Source organism: Cryptomeria japonica, chromosome 8 (assembly GCF_030272615.1).
Source record: "Cryptomeria japonica chromosome 8, Sugi_1.0, whole genome shotgun sequence".
Taxonomy (NCBI): Eukaryota; Viridiplantae; Streptophyta; class Pinopsida; order Cupressales; family Cupressaceae; genus Cryptomeria; species Cryptomeria japonica.
Window position 1 is genome coordinate 436,518,369 of NC_081412.1, and position 12,444 is coordinate 436,530,812.

Sequence of the window (12,444 nt, forward strand, 5' to 3'; positions counted from 1 at the left end):
AACCCTTTTTACAGACATAATTGTATGTTCATTTCTCTATTGCAGCAACCATTGGTTTTATTTATTTCGAACCGTCTGAGTAGATGCAATCTGAAATTATATTATTTGCTTATGCTGCCTTTAGAATATTGAACAACACATAGATTCGTTGAATATATTCTACTCAATACATCTTATATTGACTTCTCTAGCCATATAGCCTGAACAATATCCTGTATTGAAAGCACCATCTCCTTGATGTTGTTTAGTGTGTGATTGAAGTCAGTCAGTCTTAAATCACATACATTAAGCAATATATTAAGTCTAAAGAATGTCAGTCAATTTTGTGATTGAAGTCAGTCAGTCTTAAATCACACACATTAAGCAACATATTAAGTCTAAAGAATGTCAGTCAATTCTAAGTGTTTAACATTTTTAAGCTTAGAAATGTATTTTTATATATGACCACACACCTTAAACAATATATTAAGCCTAGAAAATATCAGTCAACTCTGAATATTTAACACTTCTAAACCATTCAACTGAGTTAAGCGTCGCATGCACCATCTTGATTGCGACAAGTTCTAAATGGTATGTCGTACATAGCATAATGACAACTCAAAGTCCTACGCCATTATTCCTGCTTTGTGTTGGTTGGATTGGTGTGCAATACTCTCACAGATAAACTTTCCATTAAGAGGCTTCTCATTTTTAATGCTATCATGATATGAGCTTCGCTGGATCGACATCTGACTGTTGCGTTATGCTTGTTATCACTGTGCCGACTTGCTAATAGCTTGCTACACTTTCATGTGTACTGTTATCTATTAGGTGATCATTCTTATTTATTCACTACATGCAACCTGATGCTAATTTTGTTTATGACTGCACTACCATTATTTCATTCCTTGCTTATGATCTAAGTTTCCATGCTGGCATTCTTAAGACCAGTCTAGCTTCGGAAGTCAAGTCAGCATTTTAAAGCTTGCGCCCAGCTGTATGTGGCTACAAATGTTGGAAATGATACAGCATTATAGATTTCTGATATACACAGGTATGTCCAAGTTGTGGTTAGCATACAAGATTATCTCTCGGAGGTTCTGTGGTTACTCCAACACCCTGTTTTCTGTAAAATCTTTAGGATTCGATGAGCTTCTAAATCAACATCTACACTTAGATCTTCAGTAACAAATAGTCCATAAGATCAACCGTTTGAAATGCAACGTTTAATCCGACAGAAAGTGCATTCTTTGTTTGCTATATAGCTGTGTTACCAGAAATGCGATGGGCAATTTTTGTTGTATTTTCAGTTGCAGGTTTCTATATAATTGCTTAGTTTATTTTGGTTAGGAGTCATTTTTTATTTATCTAAAAATTATTTGTGGAACTGGTAGTATCATGAATATTTAATTTTTCTGTTTAATTTTAAGAAGGCATATTAGTTTTGTATTAATAATATCAATAACAATTTGTATAGTTAAAATTTACTAGAAACATTTCAAATTATGCTTCTCTTAATTAAACATTTGTTTGGAAACACTCCACCTACTTAAAGCAGAGAACACTTAAATGAAGACATAGGTAAGCTATTTCTAATTTTGTGAAGAAGTCTGCATATATGAACAAAATCTCTCCCATTTTTTTAATGCATTTCTCCTTTGGGAAAGTTTATTTTGATTTTCTTATAAAAAATAAAAAATAAAAAATAATCTATTGACATTTTCATAAAATTAGAAGTATTATATATACTACTTAAATTATAGATCTTAAGACAATTATTATAAAAAAATATAATATATTATATATATCATCTCTCATGAAACTGCTTAAATTATACACACAACTTATACTTATATACTTATAGAAGACTCAATATGTTGCTTAGAGTGTGACATTTAAGGCTGGCTATTTCTAATATGCAACCAATATTTGATTTCTGTAATCTTGCCATTACGATTTCTGTTTCTCATTTTGGGGACGTAGCTAGACAGGGATCATTCACTATGCTATATGTTAACATGATGCCATATTTCTTCTTGGCCTGTGCATCCTTCCAGAGTGGCAGCCATTTCTTCTCTTTCGCAACTTTGTTTCTCATACGCTTTTATTACTTGCTTTGCGTAATCCATTTAAAATAATGCACGCCTTGTTGGATTCCGAGCCTAATGTTTGCTTGTGGGTGTATGCACCTAACTCTCTATACAATTGCACAATTGTTTATTAAAATTTTAACTTGCAATTTATTACTATATTTCAGCAAACTCGTGGATGCTGCACTATTTTCCTTTGGCCTTTGTAAATCTTTACTAAGATTAGCAAGATCCTTTCGCCATGCTGGTTAAATATAGTCGCTATTCCAGTTATATGCCTAGCATTGCTTTACAAAGGCAATGTTGGTTTTAATTGCGTGGAGTAACTTTGTATCGCTCTATGCCACTTTAATATTACTAGCAGTCCGTGTTAAATGCTTTTATTATTGTCTTTGGTTCTCCTCCTTTCAGAGATGAGGTATTAAAAATTTCGCATCATTGGTTTGGAAAACATTTAATTTCAATTGCGGCTTGGAAACCTTTTTTTGTTCCTTCTTGGTTTAGTTCGAAACTTATTCCTTTCTGGTTTGGTTTACCTAAAATTCCTTTTGAATTTATGGATCCAGATGTTCTTGAAAAAATTGGAAATACTATTGGAACTTTTTTAACATCTAAAATGGACTTTGTGGATGGGGAGGTTCTGGTAAAAATTTGTGTTCTTATTAACCCGTAACAACGTTTGCCCTAGTACTTGTAATATCAAGTCTCATGATGGTATTTGGCACCAATCAATTAAGAAATTAGATACGGAGCTTCTTAAGTCTCCTTTACTTTTGGATGCTCTGTTACTTATGGATTTTAAGAAAAACCAACAGGTTGTTGGCTCTGTCCCTAAATCCCTTAATAAAGATAGTTTGTCGGCGGGACCTTCGGTTGAAGGATGTGGAAATGTCTCTTCGCATAAATTGGTAGAAACAGGTCACATTAATCTTGAAAATAATTCAATGTATTGTAGTTCTGGGAAATCCAATGTTCACATTTCGGGTTCGGTCTCACTTTCGTCTTTATTGAAGACATTTTCTAATAATGAAGGTATAGTGGATGGTAATCCGTCGATGAATGGAATAGATCATCCATTGATGATAGATTGCCCTAAGATGCCAAATAATCACACAAAGGGTAAGGGCGACAACTTGTCTTCATGCACTCAAAAGGAGGTTTTCGATTCTTCAAAGAATGTGAATTTAGATAAAATTGCAGTGGTTGATAGGGAAGCTATTAAACAAGTACTTGCCATACGTTTTCCTAATGATGCTTCTTTAGTTCAATAAATTAAGAATTTGGTGTCTAATAATTCCCCTCTGAATGTTGAAATTAATATGGCTAATGAATCTTCCTTAGGGAATAGTAATCCATTAGAGGTTGTCCCTGTTATTATGCCAGATGAGAATCTGGTTCAGCAAGTAAATGATATTTTTAACAATCATGCACATCAAATGGATGAGGGTATTACTGGTAGAGTTGTTTGTTCGATTGAGAATGATTTGGGGGGTATAAACTCGACCCTTCCAATTTCTGCATCTGTTAATCCTTTTGCGGTTTTGGCTACAACAGAGTTGGGTTTTGAAGATAATCCATTTATCCTAGCTTCTCCAAAGTCATGCAAGAGTTTACCAATTGTCCAAACAACTCCGATTTTTTCACCATCGGTGGTTTCTCCTAGGAGAGGTAGGCCTCAAAATAATCTTAAGACTCAAATGGAAATTGATGCTGGAATTCAAAAGATTTTGTCCCTTTCTCCTGCTGGTGGGCAAGGGAGGCATTCGGTCTCTCTTGGTAGGCCTAAGAAAACATGCCTAACTCCAGTAAGTGTAAAAAGAAAGAGGAGTAAAAGATTTGTGACTAGTCCTCCTGTGACAAGATCAGGGGCTGTGAAACGTAATTTGCAAGGTTGCTTTGGGGAAAGCAAAAATTCTCCAATTAATGGGTCGAGGGGAGCTTCGGCCTCCCCTCGAGGACAATGAGGATTATTTCTTAGAATGTTAGGGGCTTAAATGCCCCTAACAAGAGACGCTTAATTAAGTCCATGTTGCAAGAAACAAAGTTGCCAAAGGAGTCTGCTGATTTGGTTTTTTCATCTTGGAGAAGGTGGAATTTTCTTTCTTCTCTAGCTTGTGGCACTTCAGGAGGTTTGGCACTACTTTGGAATAATTATAATATTGAGGTACAGTTAGTGGCATCTACTACAAATTGGATGTTGGCTTTAGTTATAAGCAAGATTTCAAAGGTTAAATTCTGGCTTTTTAACATTTATGCTTCGTCAAGTATTCAAGGGAAGAGTAAGTTATGGGGTGAATTAAAGAGGATTTCTTCTCCCTTAAAACATGGTTCCTTTATTATCTTCAGGGGCGATTTTAATGCTATCACTGATTTAGATGAGAAAAGAGGAGGTGTTTTCCCTAATTAAAGGATTATGGATGACTTTGGGGATTTCATTTCTGAGATGAGCCTTTTTTATTGTAAGTCTCAGAATGGAGTTTTCACATGGACAAACATGAGAAGGGATTTTTCTCAGATTGCTGAGAGATTAGATCGGTTTTTGTTATCTGAGAATTGGATTGATTCAGATTTTGAATTCTTTTCCTCTATTCTACCGGTCTCGAGATCTGATCATTTTCCAATTTCCCTTTCAGTTATTGAGGATAAGACTTCTTTTAAGTCTCCATTTAAATTTGAGCCCATGTGGTTTAGGAATTCTTCCTTTTTGCCTCTGCTTATGAAATGGTGGAATTTTGCTCCTTTTTGTTCTGAGTCCCGTATGTTTCAGATTGATAAGAAGTTAAGTTATTTGAAATTGAATATTAGGGAATGGAATATCTCACATTTTAAGAACATTTTTCAGGAGAAACAAAGGATTCAAGATATGATTGAGTGTCTTAATACTCATGTGCTTCAACATGGTATGGTGCCACAAGTTTTTGATGAATTGAAGTCACTAAAATTACAGCTTGAGGTGTTAGCTAGAGAGGAAATCTATTGGAGATAGAAATCTAGAGAGTTATGGCTTTCAGATGGTGACAGGAACACAAAATTTTTTCATTCTTCAGCTAAGATTAAAAGATGTAAGAATAGAATATCTTGTATTCAGTGTCAGAATGGGAATTTATTGACAGAGCCAGAGGAAATTGCTTTAGAGGCAGTTAGGTTTTTTAAGTCATTATTATCTTCGGAAAATGAAAATCTTAGCAATGATATTATATCTAATATTCCTCCTTTAGTATCTTTGGAAGACAATAAGATGTTGATGTCTCCCTTTTCCTTAGAAGAAGTTAAGAGTGTTGTCTTTGCCATGAATCCAGATAAAGCTCCGAGACTAGATGGTTTTACTCCTTTATTTTTTCAGAAATGTTGGGATTTTGTGGTAAATGATGTTTTATTGGCTCTCGAGGAAGCGAGGAGAAATAGGTCTATTTTAAAAGAACTTAATACTACAATGATTGCAATTATTCCTAAAAAAGAGAATATTAAGACTTTTGCTAACTTCTACCCCATTGTTTTATGTAACACTTTGTATAAGATATTTACGAAGGCAATTTCCCTTAGGTTGGCAAAAATTCTACCTAGGATCATTTCATTGGAGCAAGGTGGTTTTGTTCCCGGAAGGGAGATGACAAAGGGTGCAATTGTTGCACATGAGGTGCTGCATTCTATTTCCACCCAAAGAACCCCGACCATGATACTTAAACTAGACATGATGAAGGCTTATGATAGAGTAGAGTGGGGGGCTTTATGTGTTGTTCTTGAGAAGTTAGGTTTGTCCAAGGCCTGGGTCAAATGGATTTGTGCATGTAATTCTTCTACAAGATTCTCGCTTTTAATTAATGGTTGTCCTTGTGGTTTTTTCACTTCCTCTAGGGGTTTGAGACAGGGAGATCCCCTTTCTCCCTATTTGTTTATTCTCCTAGTTGAAACCTTTAGTTGGGCTATTAGGGCTGCTAAAGTGGGGGGGCTTTGGAAAGGTATAAGGATTCAAAATATTCCCCAAAGTATTTCTCATTGTCTCTTTGCAAATGATACTCTATTATTTGGACATGCTTCGTTAGTAGAGGCAAAAGTGATTAAAGGAATAATACAAAATTATGCATCATTTTCTGGTCAGAAAGTGAATGGAATCAAAGATTTTTTTCCTTAATACATCACAACTGGTTCAGCATAGGTTGCAATCCTTTTGGGGATTTGAGACTAGAAATCTTCCATGTGCTTACCTTGGGATTCCTTTCTTTGTTAAACAGGATAAGATTGGTTTTTGGGATAAGATTATTTCGGTCATTTCTATAAGAATTCTCTCATGGAATCATAGATGGTTAACTTTGGCGGGTAATATTGTTCTCATCAAGTCTATTTTAAATGTTGTTCCCATATATCTCATGTGTGTTTTGAAGTCTCCAAAAGCAACTATTGTTAGTTTACAGGATATTCTTAGAGATTTTCTTTGGAATAATAATAAAGATGGCAAGAAGAAACTCCCTTTAGTTGCATGGGATAAGGTATGTTTGCCTAAGGAACTTGGGGGAACAGGAATTCAGAGTCTGGAAAATCAAAATTTAGCCTTAGGTGCTAAGTTGGTTTGGAAATTATATGACAAGCCTAGCTCCTTATGGGCACATATTATGTGCCAAATATTTAAATAATGGACCGAGAGAGTACATTTTTAAAGTCTCAAATTTGCCTTTGGATTCTGCTATTTGGAATTTCCTTTGTAAATGTAGATCAATTATTTTGCCTCATCTCTCATGGATTATTCATAATGGTAGAAAGGTCAGATTCTGGGATGAAGTATGGAATGGACACACACCTTTGGTGAATATTAGGGATTGGTCTTCTCTGATCACTGTTCTTTCCTCCCTTTGTGGTGTTTTTGTAGTAGATTATTTTGAAATTGTGACTAGTGGACCCCTTAAGCTAGGTAGATGGAAGTCGATTGATTTCTTAGATGTTGATCAAAGCATGAAATTAGATTTTTTGAAGATTTTGGGGGATAGAATTGTATTTCATTTCGATTCAGAGGATGAACTTATTTGGACAAAGAATATTTCTGGTAAGTACACTGTTAAAGATGGTTACAACTCTCTTATGGTTGCTAAATATTTATCACCTTAGCCTTATAAGTTGTTTTGGCATTCGACTTGTCTTCCTAAAGCTGGAGCCTTTGCTTGGTTGGCAGTTCAGGACAGAGTCCTTACAGGTATGAGACTAGACAGGCTTGGTATTACTGCTATTTTCCCTTGTGTCCTTTGTAACAAAAATTTAGAATCTTCTTCACACCTGTTCCTACATTGTGATTATGCTTATGAATGTTGGCAGTGATTGTTTGAGAAGTTAAATATATCCTTTGTTATTGGTAAGGATCTCATTTCCCATTTCAGATCTTGGCCCTTTATGTTTGCATCATCTTCTTATGCATGCCTTTGGATCATATCTCCATCTATTGTGATTTGGAATGTTTGGCTAGAGAGAAACAACAGGATATTTAAAAAAACAAGGTCTCCTGTGTCTGAGGTTTTATTAAAAATTGAGTCTTCAATCTCTGAGGTTGCTTTTTCATTTATTTATAAGAATTTGGAAAATCTTACTTCTTTTTCGCACTCGGATAGTAGAGTTACTAGAGTTTGGAAGATGCTGTCAATTTTACCCTCTTATGGTTCAATTTTTTTTTTAAATGATGCAATAGGTAAGAGATGCTCTGCTAGATGGAAACCTCCTCTACAGGGGCACTTTACACTAAATTTTGATGGGGCCTCTCGTGGTAACCCTGGGCCGACTGGGGTAGGCATGGTAATTTATGATCACAATGCAAATTTTATTCGAGCTAAGTGTCATGCTATTGGTTTTAAAACTAACAATTATGCGGAATTTCATGCTTTTGTCTTTTGGATTGGATATGGCAATCTCTTTGGGAATTAAGGACTTAATAATTGAAGGTGATTCTATGGTGATTATTCAATGTGTTATGAAAAAGAAATCGAATTGTTAGAATTTGCAGTATATACTTGATCCCATTTTACAAAAATTAGAATTGTTTGAATCTTTATTGGTATCCTATTGTTACAGAGAAGTTAATAAGATTGCGGATTATTTGGCAAATTTAGCCATTGATAGCAATGCTAATCATTGAGAGGTGGGTTTTGAGGAAATTCCTTCTAGGGTATGGGAAGGTTTGCAGCAATAGTTATATGATTTTTTTGAGTAATGTTGATGTAAAATTTTATGATGATAATTATTCTCGCTTTCCCCTTTCATTTCAAGTATTAATGCTCGTTGTCTAGAGGAGAGTTCGAGCTCATGGTATTTGATACAATAGTGTTTTTCCAAAGGTTTTTTGATACTTTCTTTTTTGGCAAGAAGGTTTTTGGCTCATGGGATTTAGCACATAGCTTTGGAAAATTTTGTCTTCTTCCATTGGTAGCAGCTATGGAGTCTACATTTGAAAATTATCCGATGGGTTTTTTTGGCAAATTGTCATATGGTCTCTATGCAAAACTGATATTATATGTGTTGTGACCGTATTTTGTATGTGGTTTTGGGTGGGGTGCATAAACTGATCTGTCAGAATCTATAAGTTTATTTTATAAGTTGTGAACATGTAAAAAATAAAACATATTAATAAAAAAGTTTAGTAGAATAATCCACTTTTATTGAAAAAAAAAAAAAATGCTTCTGCAATCTTAGTATGCTGGGTGCTTGATAAAATTCCAGACTGGCAGTGTATAGAGCAGCGTAAGCTTGATAATTAGAATTATAGTTTATTAAATAACATTTGCTTGACATATAGGCTGCTTTATTCAACATTGAATTAGCTTTTTCAACATATTTCGAACCTTAACATTTTTGATGTGGAAGCTTATAGACTACGCCATAGTATTTTGTTGAAGACTGAGGTTTAAACACTTGTGTCACCAAAAGTTTTTATAAAATATCGACGAATCATTGGAAATATTTATATGATCCCCAGCTGGGTCCTGTTTTCCAGCTTCCCTGTCTACTAATCAATTTCATAACAGATATTTCTGAAAAGCAGATTTCCCTTTCAGAGTGCGCTATCATTGATTTGGATTTAATCAACGGTACAAACCTTATCTCTTCTGTACCTTTGATGCTATTAAAATATTGCCGTGTGTCATTGTCTCGAGGACTATTACATATGCCATGAAATACATAATATTGGCTGCAAAATATTTATATTGTTTTATTTAAAACAAAGCAACTATAAGAAGGAAAGCTATCAAAGAAGAAACAAATAATAGTTAAAACTTAGCCAATAGAGGATTGAGAGAATGATACAAAGAGCCATTTATCTTTACTTTGACAAGTTCTTTAATTTGCTAAAGCTGATCAATGACTTTGACATTCTTCTTTCATAAGATTTGGAGCTTTGGAGCTGTGAAAACAAATAAGCCACCCAAAAAATGATGTTAGAGTAAAACCTTAAAGTGTTAGTTGTTTGCTGATGGCTTTTAGAAAACAATGTAGAACATATGGCCTTCCAATATGCTTTAAATTAAATTGTCTGATTGAATTTCTCGACCTGAGAGATAATGCCAGCACAAAAAAAGAGGATAAAAGTACTTCCAAAAGAGCTCTTGTTGGAGATAAGTTTGACCTTGTCTTGTCTAAAAAATTGGCTAGTGTTTGTTCAAAAGAGAATGAGGATCTTTCAAAAGCTGAATATTTTTTCAAAAAAGTAGAGACCACAGTGCTTTGTGGGTGGATAAACTCATTGGCAGAAACACTTGCTTATTCAACAACATTGTCTCTTCTTTTGTTGAAGTCTTTGAAGACGGTATTAGAATCTTGCTTCCCAATACTTTTATGGATGAGGCAACCTTGGATTTGGCTACGACTCTTATAGGTAAGTTCTACACCTTCAGAACCAATGTGGATGTAGTCTATGAATGGGCTTCTGATGCTAGGAAGTTAAAGGGTAGTGTGTTGCTTAGTGCTATGGCTGATGGGCTTTTCCATTTTAGATTTCCCATTAAAGAAGATACAATTAGAGTTCTCTCAGAGGGCCCTTATTTTTTGGATGAGGGACATTGAATCATTTTCTCTCTTTGCAAATGGAAGCCTGGTTTTGACCCAAAAATAGACCTAGGTAAAGTAGCCACTACAAGTTCAAGTTCACCTATCAGAGCTCCATCTAGAATATTGAAGTGCCAATACCCTAAAAAGTATTGTAGGTTCATTTGGGATGCCTATTACTATTGATAAAGTCACTCTCCAAATTTGCTAGACTATATGTCAATGTTGAATTTAATAAGCCTCTTCCTCAAAGTGTCACTCTCAACTCAAAGTTTGGTAAAAGGTGCCAACCCATTCTTTAGGAGAATGTAGGACTTTCTATGAGAATTATTTTAGATTTGTTCACCCAAAAGATTATTTTTGCATTCCCTCCATCCAAAACCCCTTAAAAAAGGTAAAGAAATTTCTAGAGGCTCCCCTAGTCAAGAGTTGATTAGGGAAAGCTCTAAATCTTAAAAGCTACCTCCATTATTGCATTAGTCCCAAGTTCTAAAGGAACCACCACCTAAATATAGTAACCCTATGTTTAGGGCGTGAGATCCTTAGATTAAGAAAATTACTAATGGTCTTAAAGAGGGAGAAATCCTTAAAATAACATTGTAGGAGGAAAGAAAGGAGTCAAACAAAACTAAAATGTCAATTGTCAAAGAGGGAGAAGATTAGGAAACGCAAGGAATGACAAATGTGAAACCTTGTGTAGATCATATCAATCAAGATAGAAACAAAGGTGTCTCCCTTGTCCTCGTGAAGACAAACCCCAAGGCTTTGATTATGGAATTGATAGATCTGCAGTTTGGAGACAAAGACCTTAGGATTGTGGAGATCCCTATGGCAATGACCTCCCATGATTTGATTTAGGATGACTCCCACACATAGGTAACGATGTTTATCCTTTACGTAAAGACTTGAAGACTAATTAGATAGACTCCTAACTTCCTAGTGAGGAAAACAACATTGTTGAAGTTTTGGTTGATTTTAGCAGTCCCCTTGAATCTCCCCTCCCTCTTGTAGTGTTGAAAATTGGACACCCCTTTCAAAGTTCACCTACACTGTTTTATCCCCTTTAATGTCCATTCCCCTAGCATCTAAGTAGGCTTATTTCAGACCTTGCATTAGTCTTTTCCCTCTTGGGATGCTCAAAACATCTTTTCAACAACTACATTTTAGCATCACTTTTGCATTAGCTACATGATTCTCTTACCACTTGTCATTTTCAAGTGTATTTTGTCTAGAAACTAGTGTGTTGTGTGGATGTTTGTGTGTTGCGCATTTTTCCTATGACATCTTAACATTCAAATGTTAGTTTTGAGTGTTTTTACACTTGTCACCTACCCTTGGGTCAATGAAAATGACTCAAAATCTTCCAAATTGGTTCACCGAGCTCTTCTTTCCCTCTTATTGTCTTTTTAAAATCCGTCTTTTCAATCCATGCAATATCTCTGGTTCTCTCTTAGTTCTATTAGCAATCTTTGTTGCTCTCTCATCTTTCACAACTTTCTCTTTCTATCTCTCATTTTCTAAAACAATATCTAGCTTGCTACAATAGTCTTTACATCTTTCTTGGATTTCTCATCATCTATTTCATCATTTATCATTTATCTATAATTTATCTATTTATCTAAGATTTATGGAAAGTGATTCTCAACAAGCATTCCTAAATATCAAGGTACCATATTAATTATAACAAAAGTGTTTTGTATTTCTTTAATACTAAGGAAAGGCTCGAGGAAAAAAATGTTAAAGTTATTGAATGTCAAAAATACTCTCTCCTTGTGACCTATCTAGGGTTACCTTTAGGTACAAAGAAAATACCTCATAAATACTAGTTTAGAATTGTAGAAAGAATCCATAGTAAAATTTTGGGTTGGAAGGGTAATCTCTGAAGCCTAGCTAAAAAAATTCAATTGCTGAAGGCTACCCTCCAAAATATTCCTATTTTCTATCTATCCTTTTCTGAAAATTCTGGCATTTATAGCTAACAAAGTTGAATATGTCTAGAAGAAAATTCTATGGATATGGGTGTAGGAAAAAAAAAACATTGGATCTTTCTGAATGGAACATTGTTTATAAACCCAAATATCTTCGGGGGCTTGGCCTAAAAAAAACTTCAACCTCTCAATAAAGCTCTTCTTGCCAATATTAGATGGAATTTGATATCCAAAAATAATATTTGGACCAAGATTTTTGATGCTAAATATCTCAGGGGTGAGGACCTCTTCTTCTTCTCCCCTCTAAAGGATTAATGTTATGGAATAATATCCTAAAGACAAAGAAAATATCAAGGTAATATATTAGACAACATGTGGGTAATGGGATAAGAGTCATTTTCTTGCAAGGATACTTGGATTGGTAGTGC

The 12,444-nt window shown here is 34.7% G+C and overlaps 1 long non-coding RNA gene across 3 annotated transcripts in view; it reads left to right on the forward strand.

Annotated features, from left to right (window-relative positions):
• Window positions 1-8,645, forward strand: part of LOC131067863 (uncharacterized) — a 30,250-nt gene extending 21,605 nt beyond the window's left edge. For 2 of the 3 annotated variants that reach the window (XR_009358639.1, XR_009111882.2), the window contains exon 4: window positions 8,415-8,645. This is a non-coding gene — a long non-coding RNA (uncharacterized LOC131067863). The other variant, XR_009111883.2, reaches the window with a different exon arrangement.
• The last annotated feature ends 3,799 nt before the right edge of the window (window positions 8,646-12,444 follow it).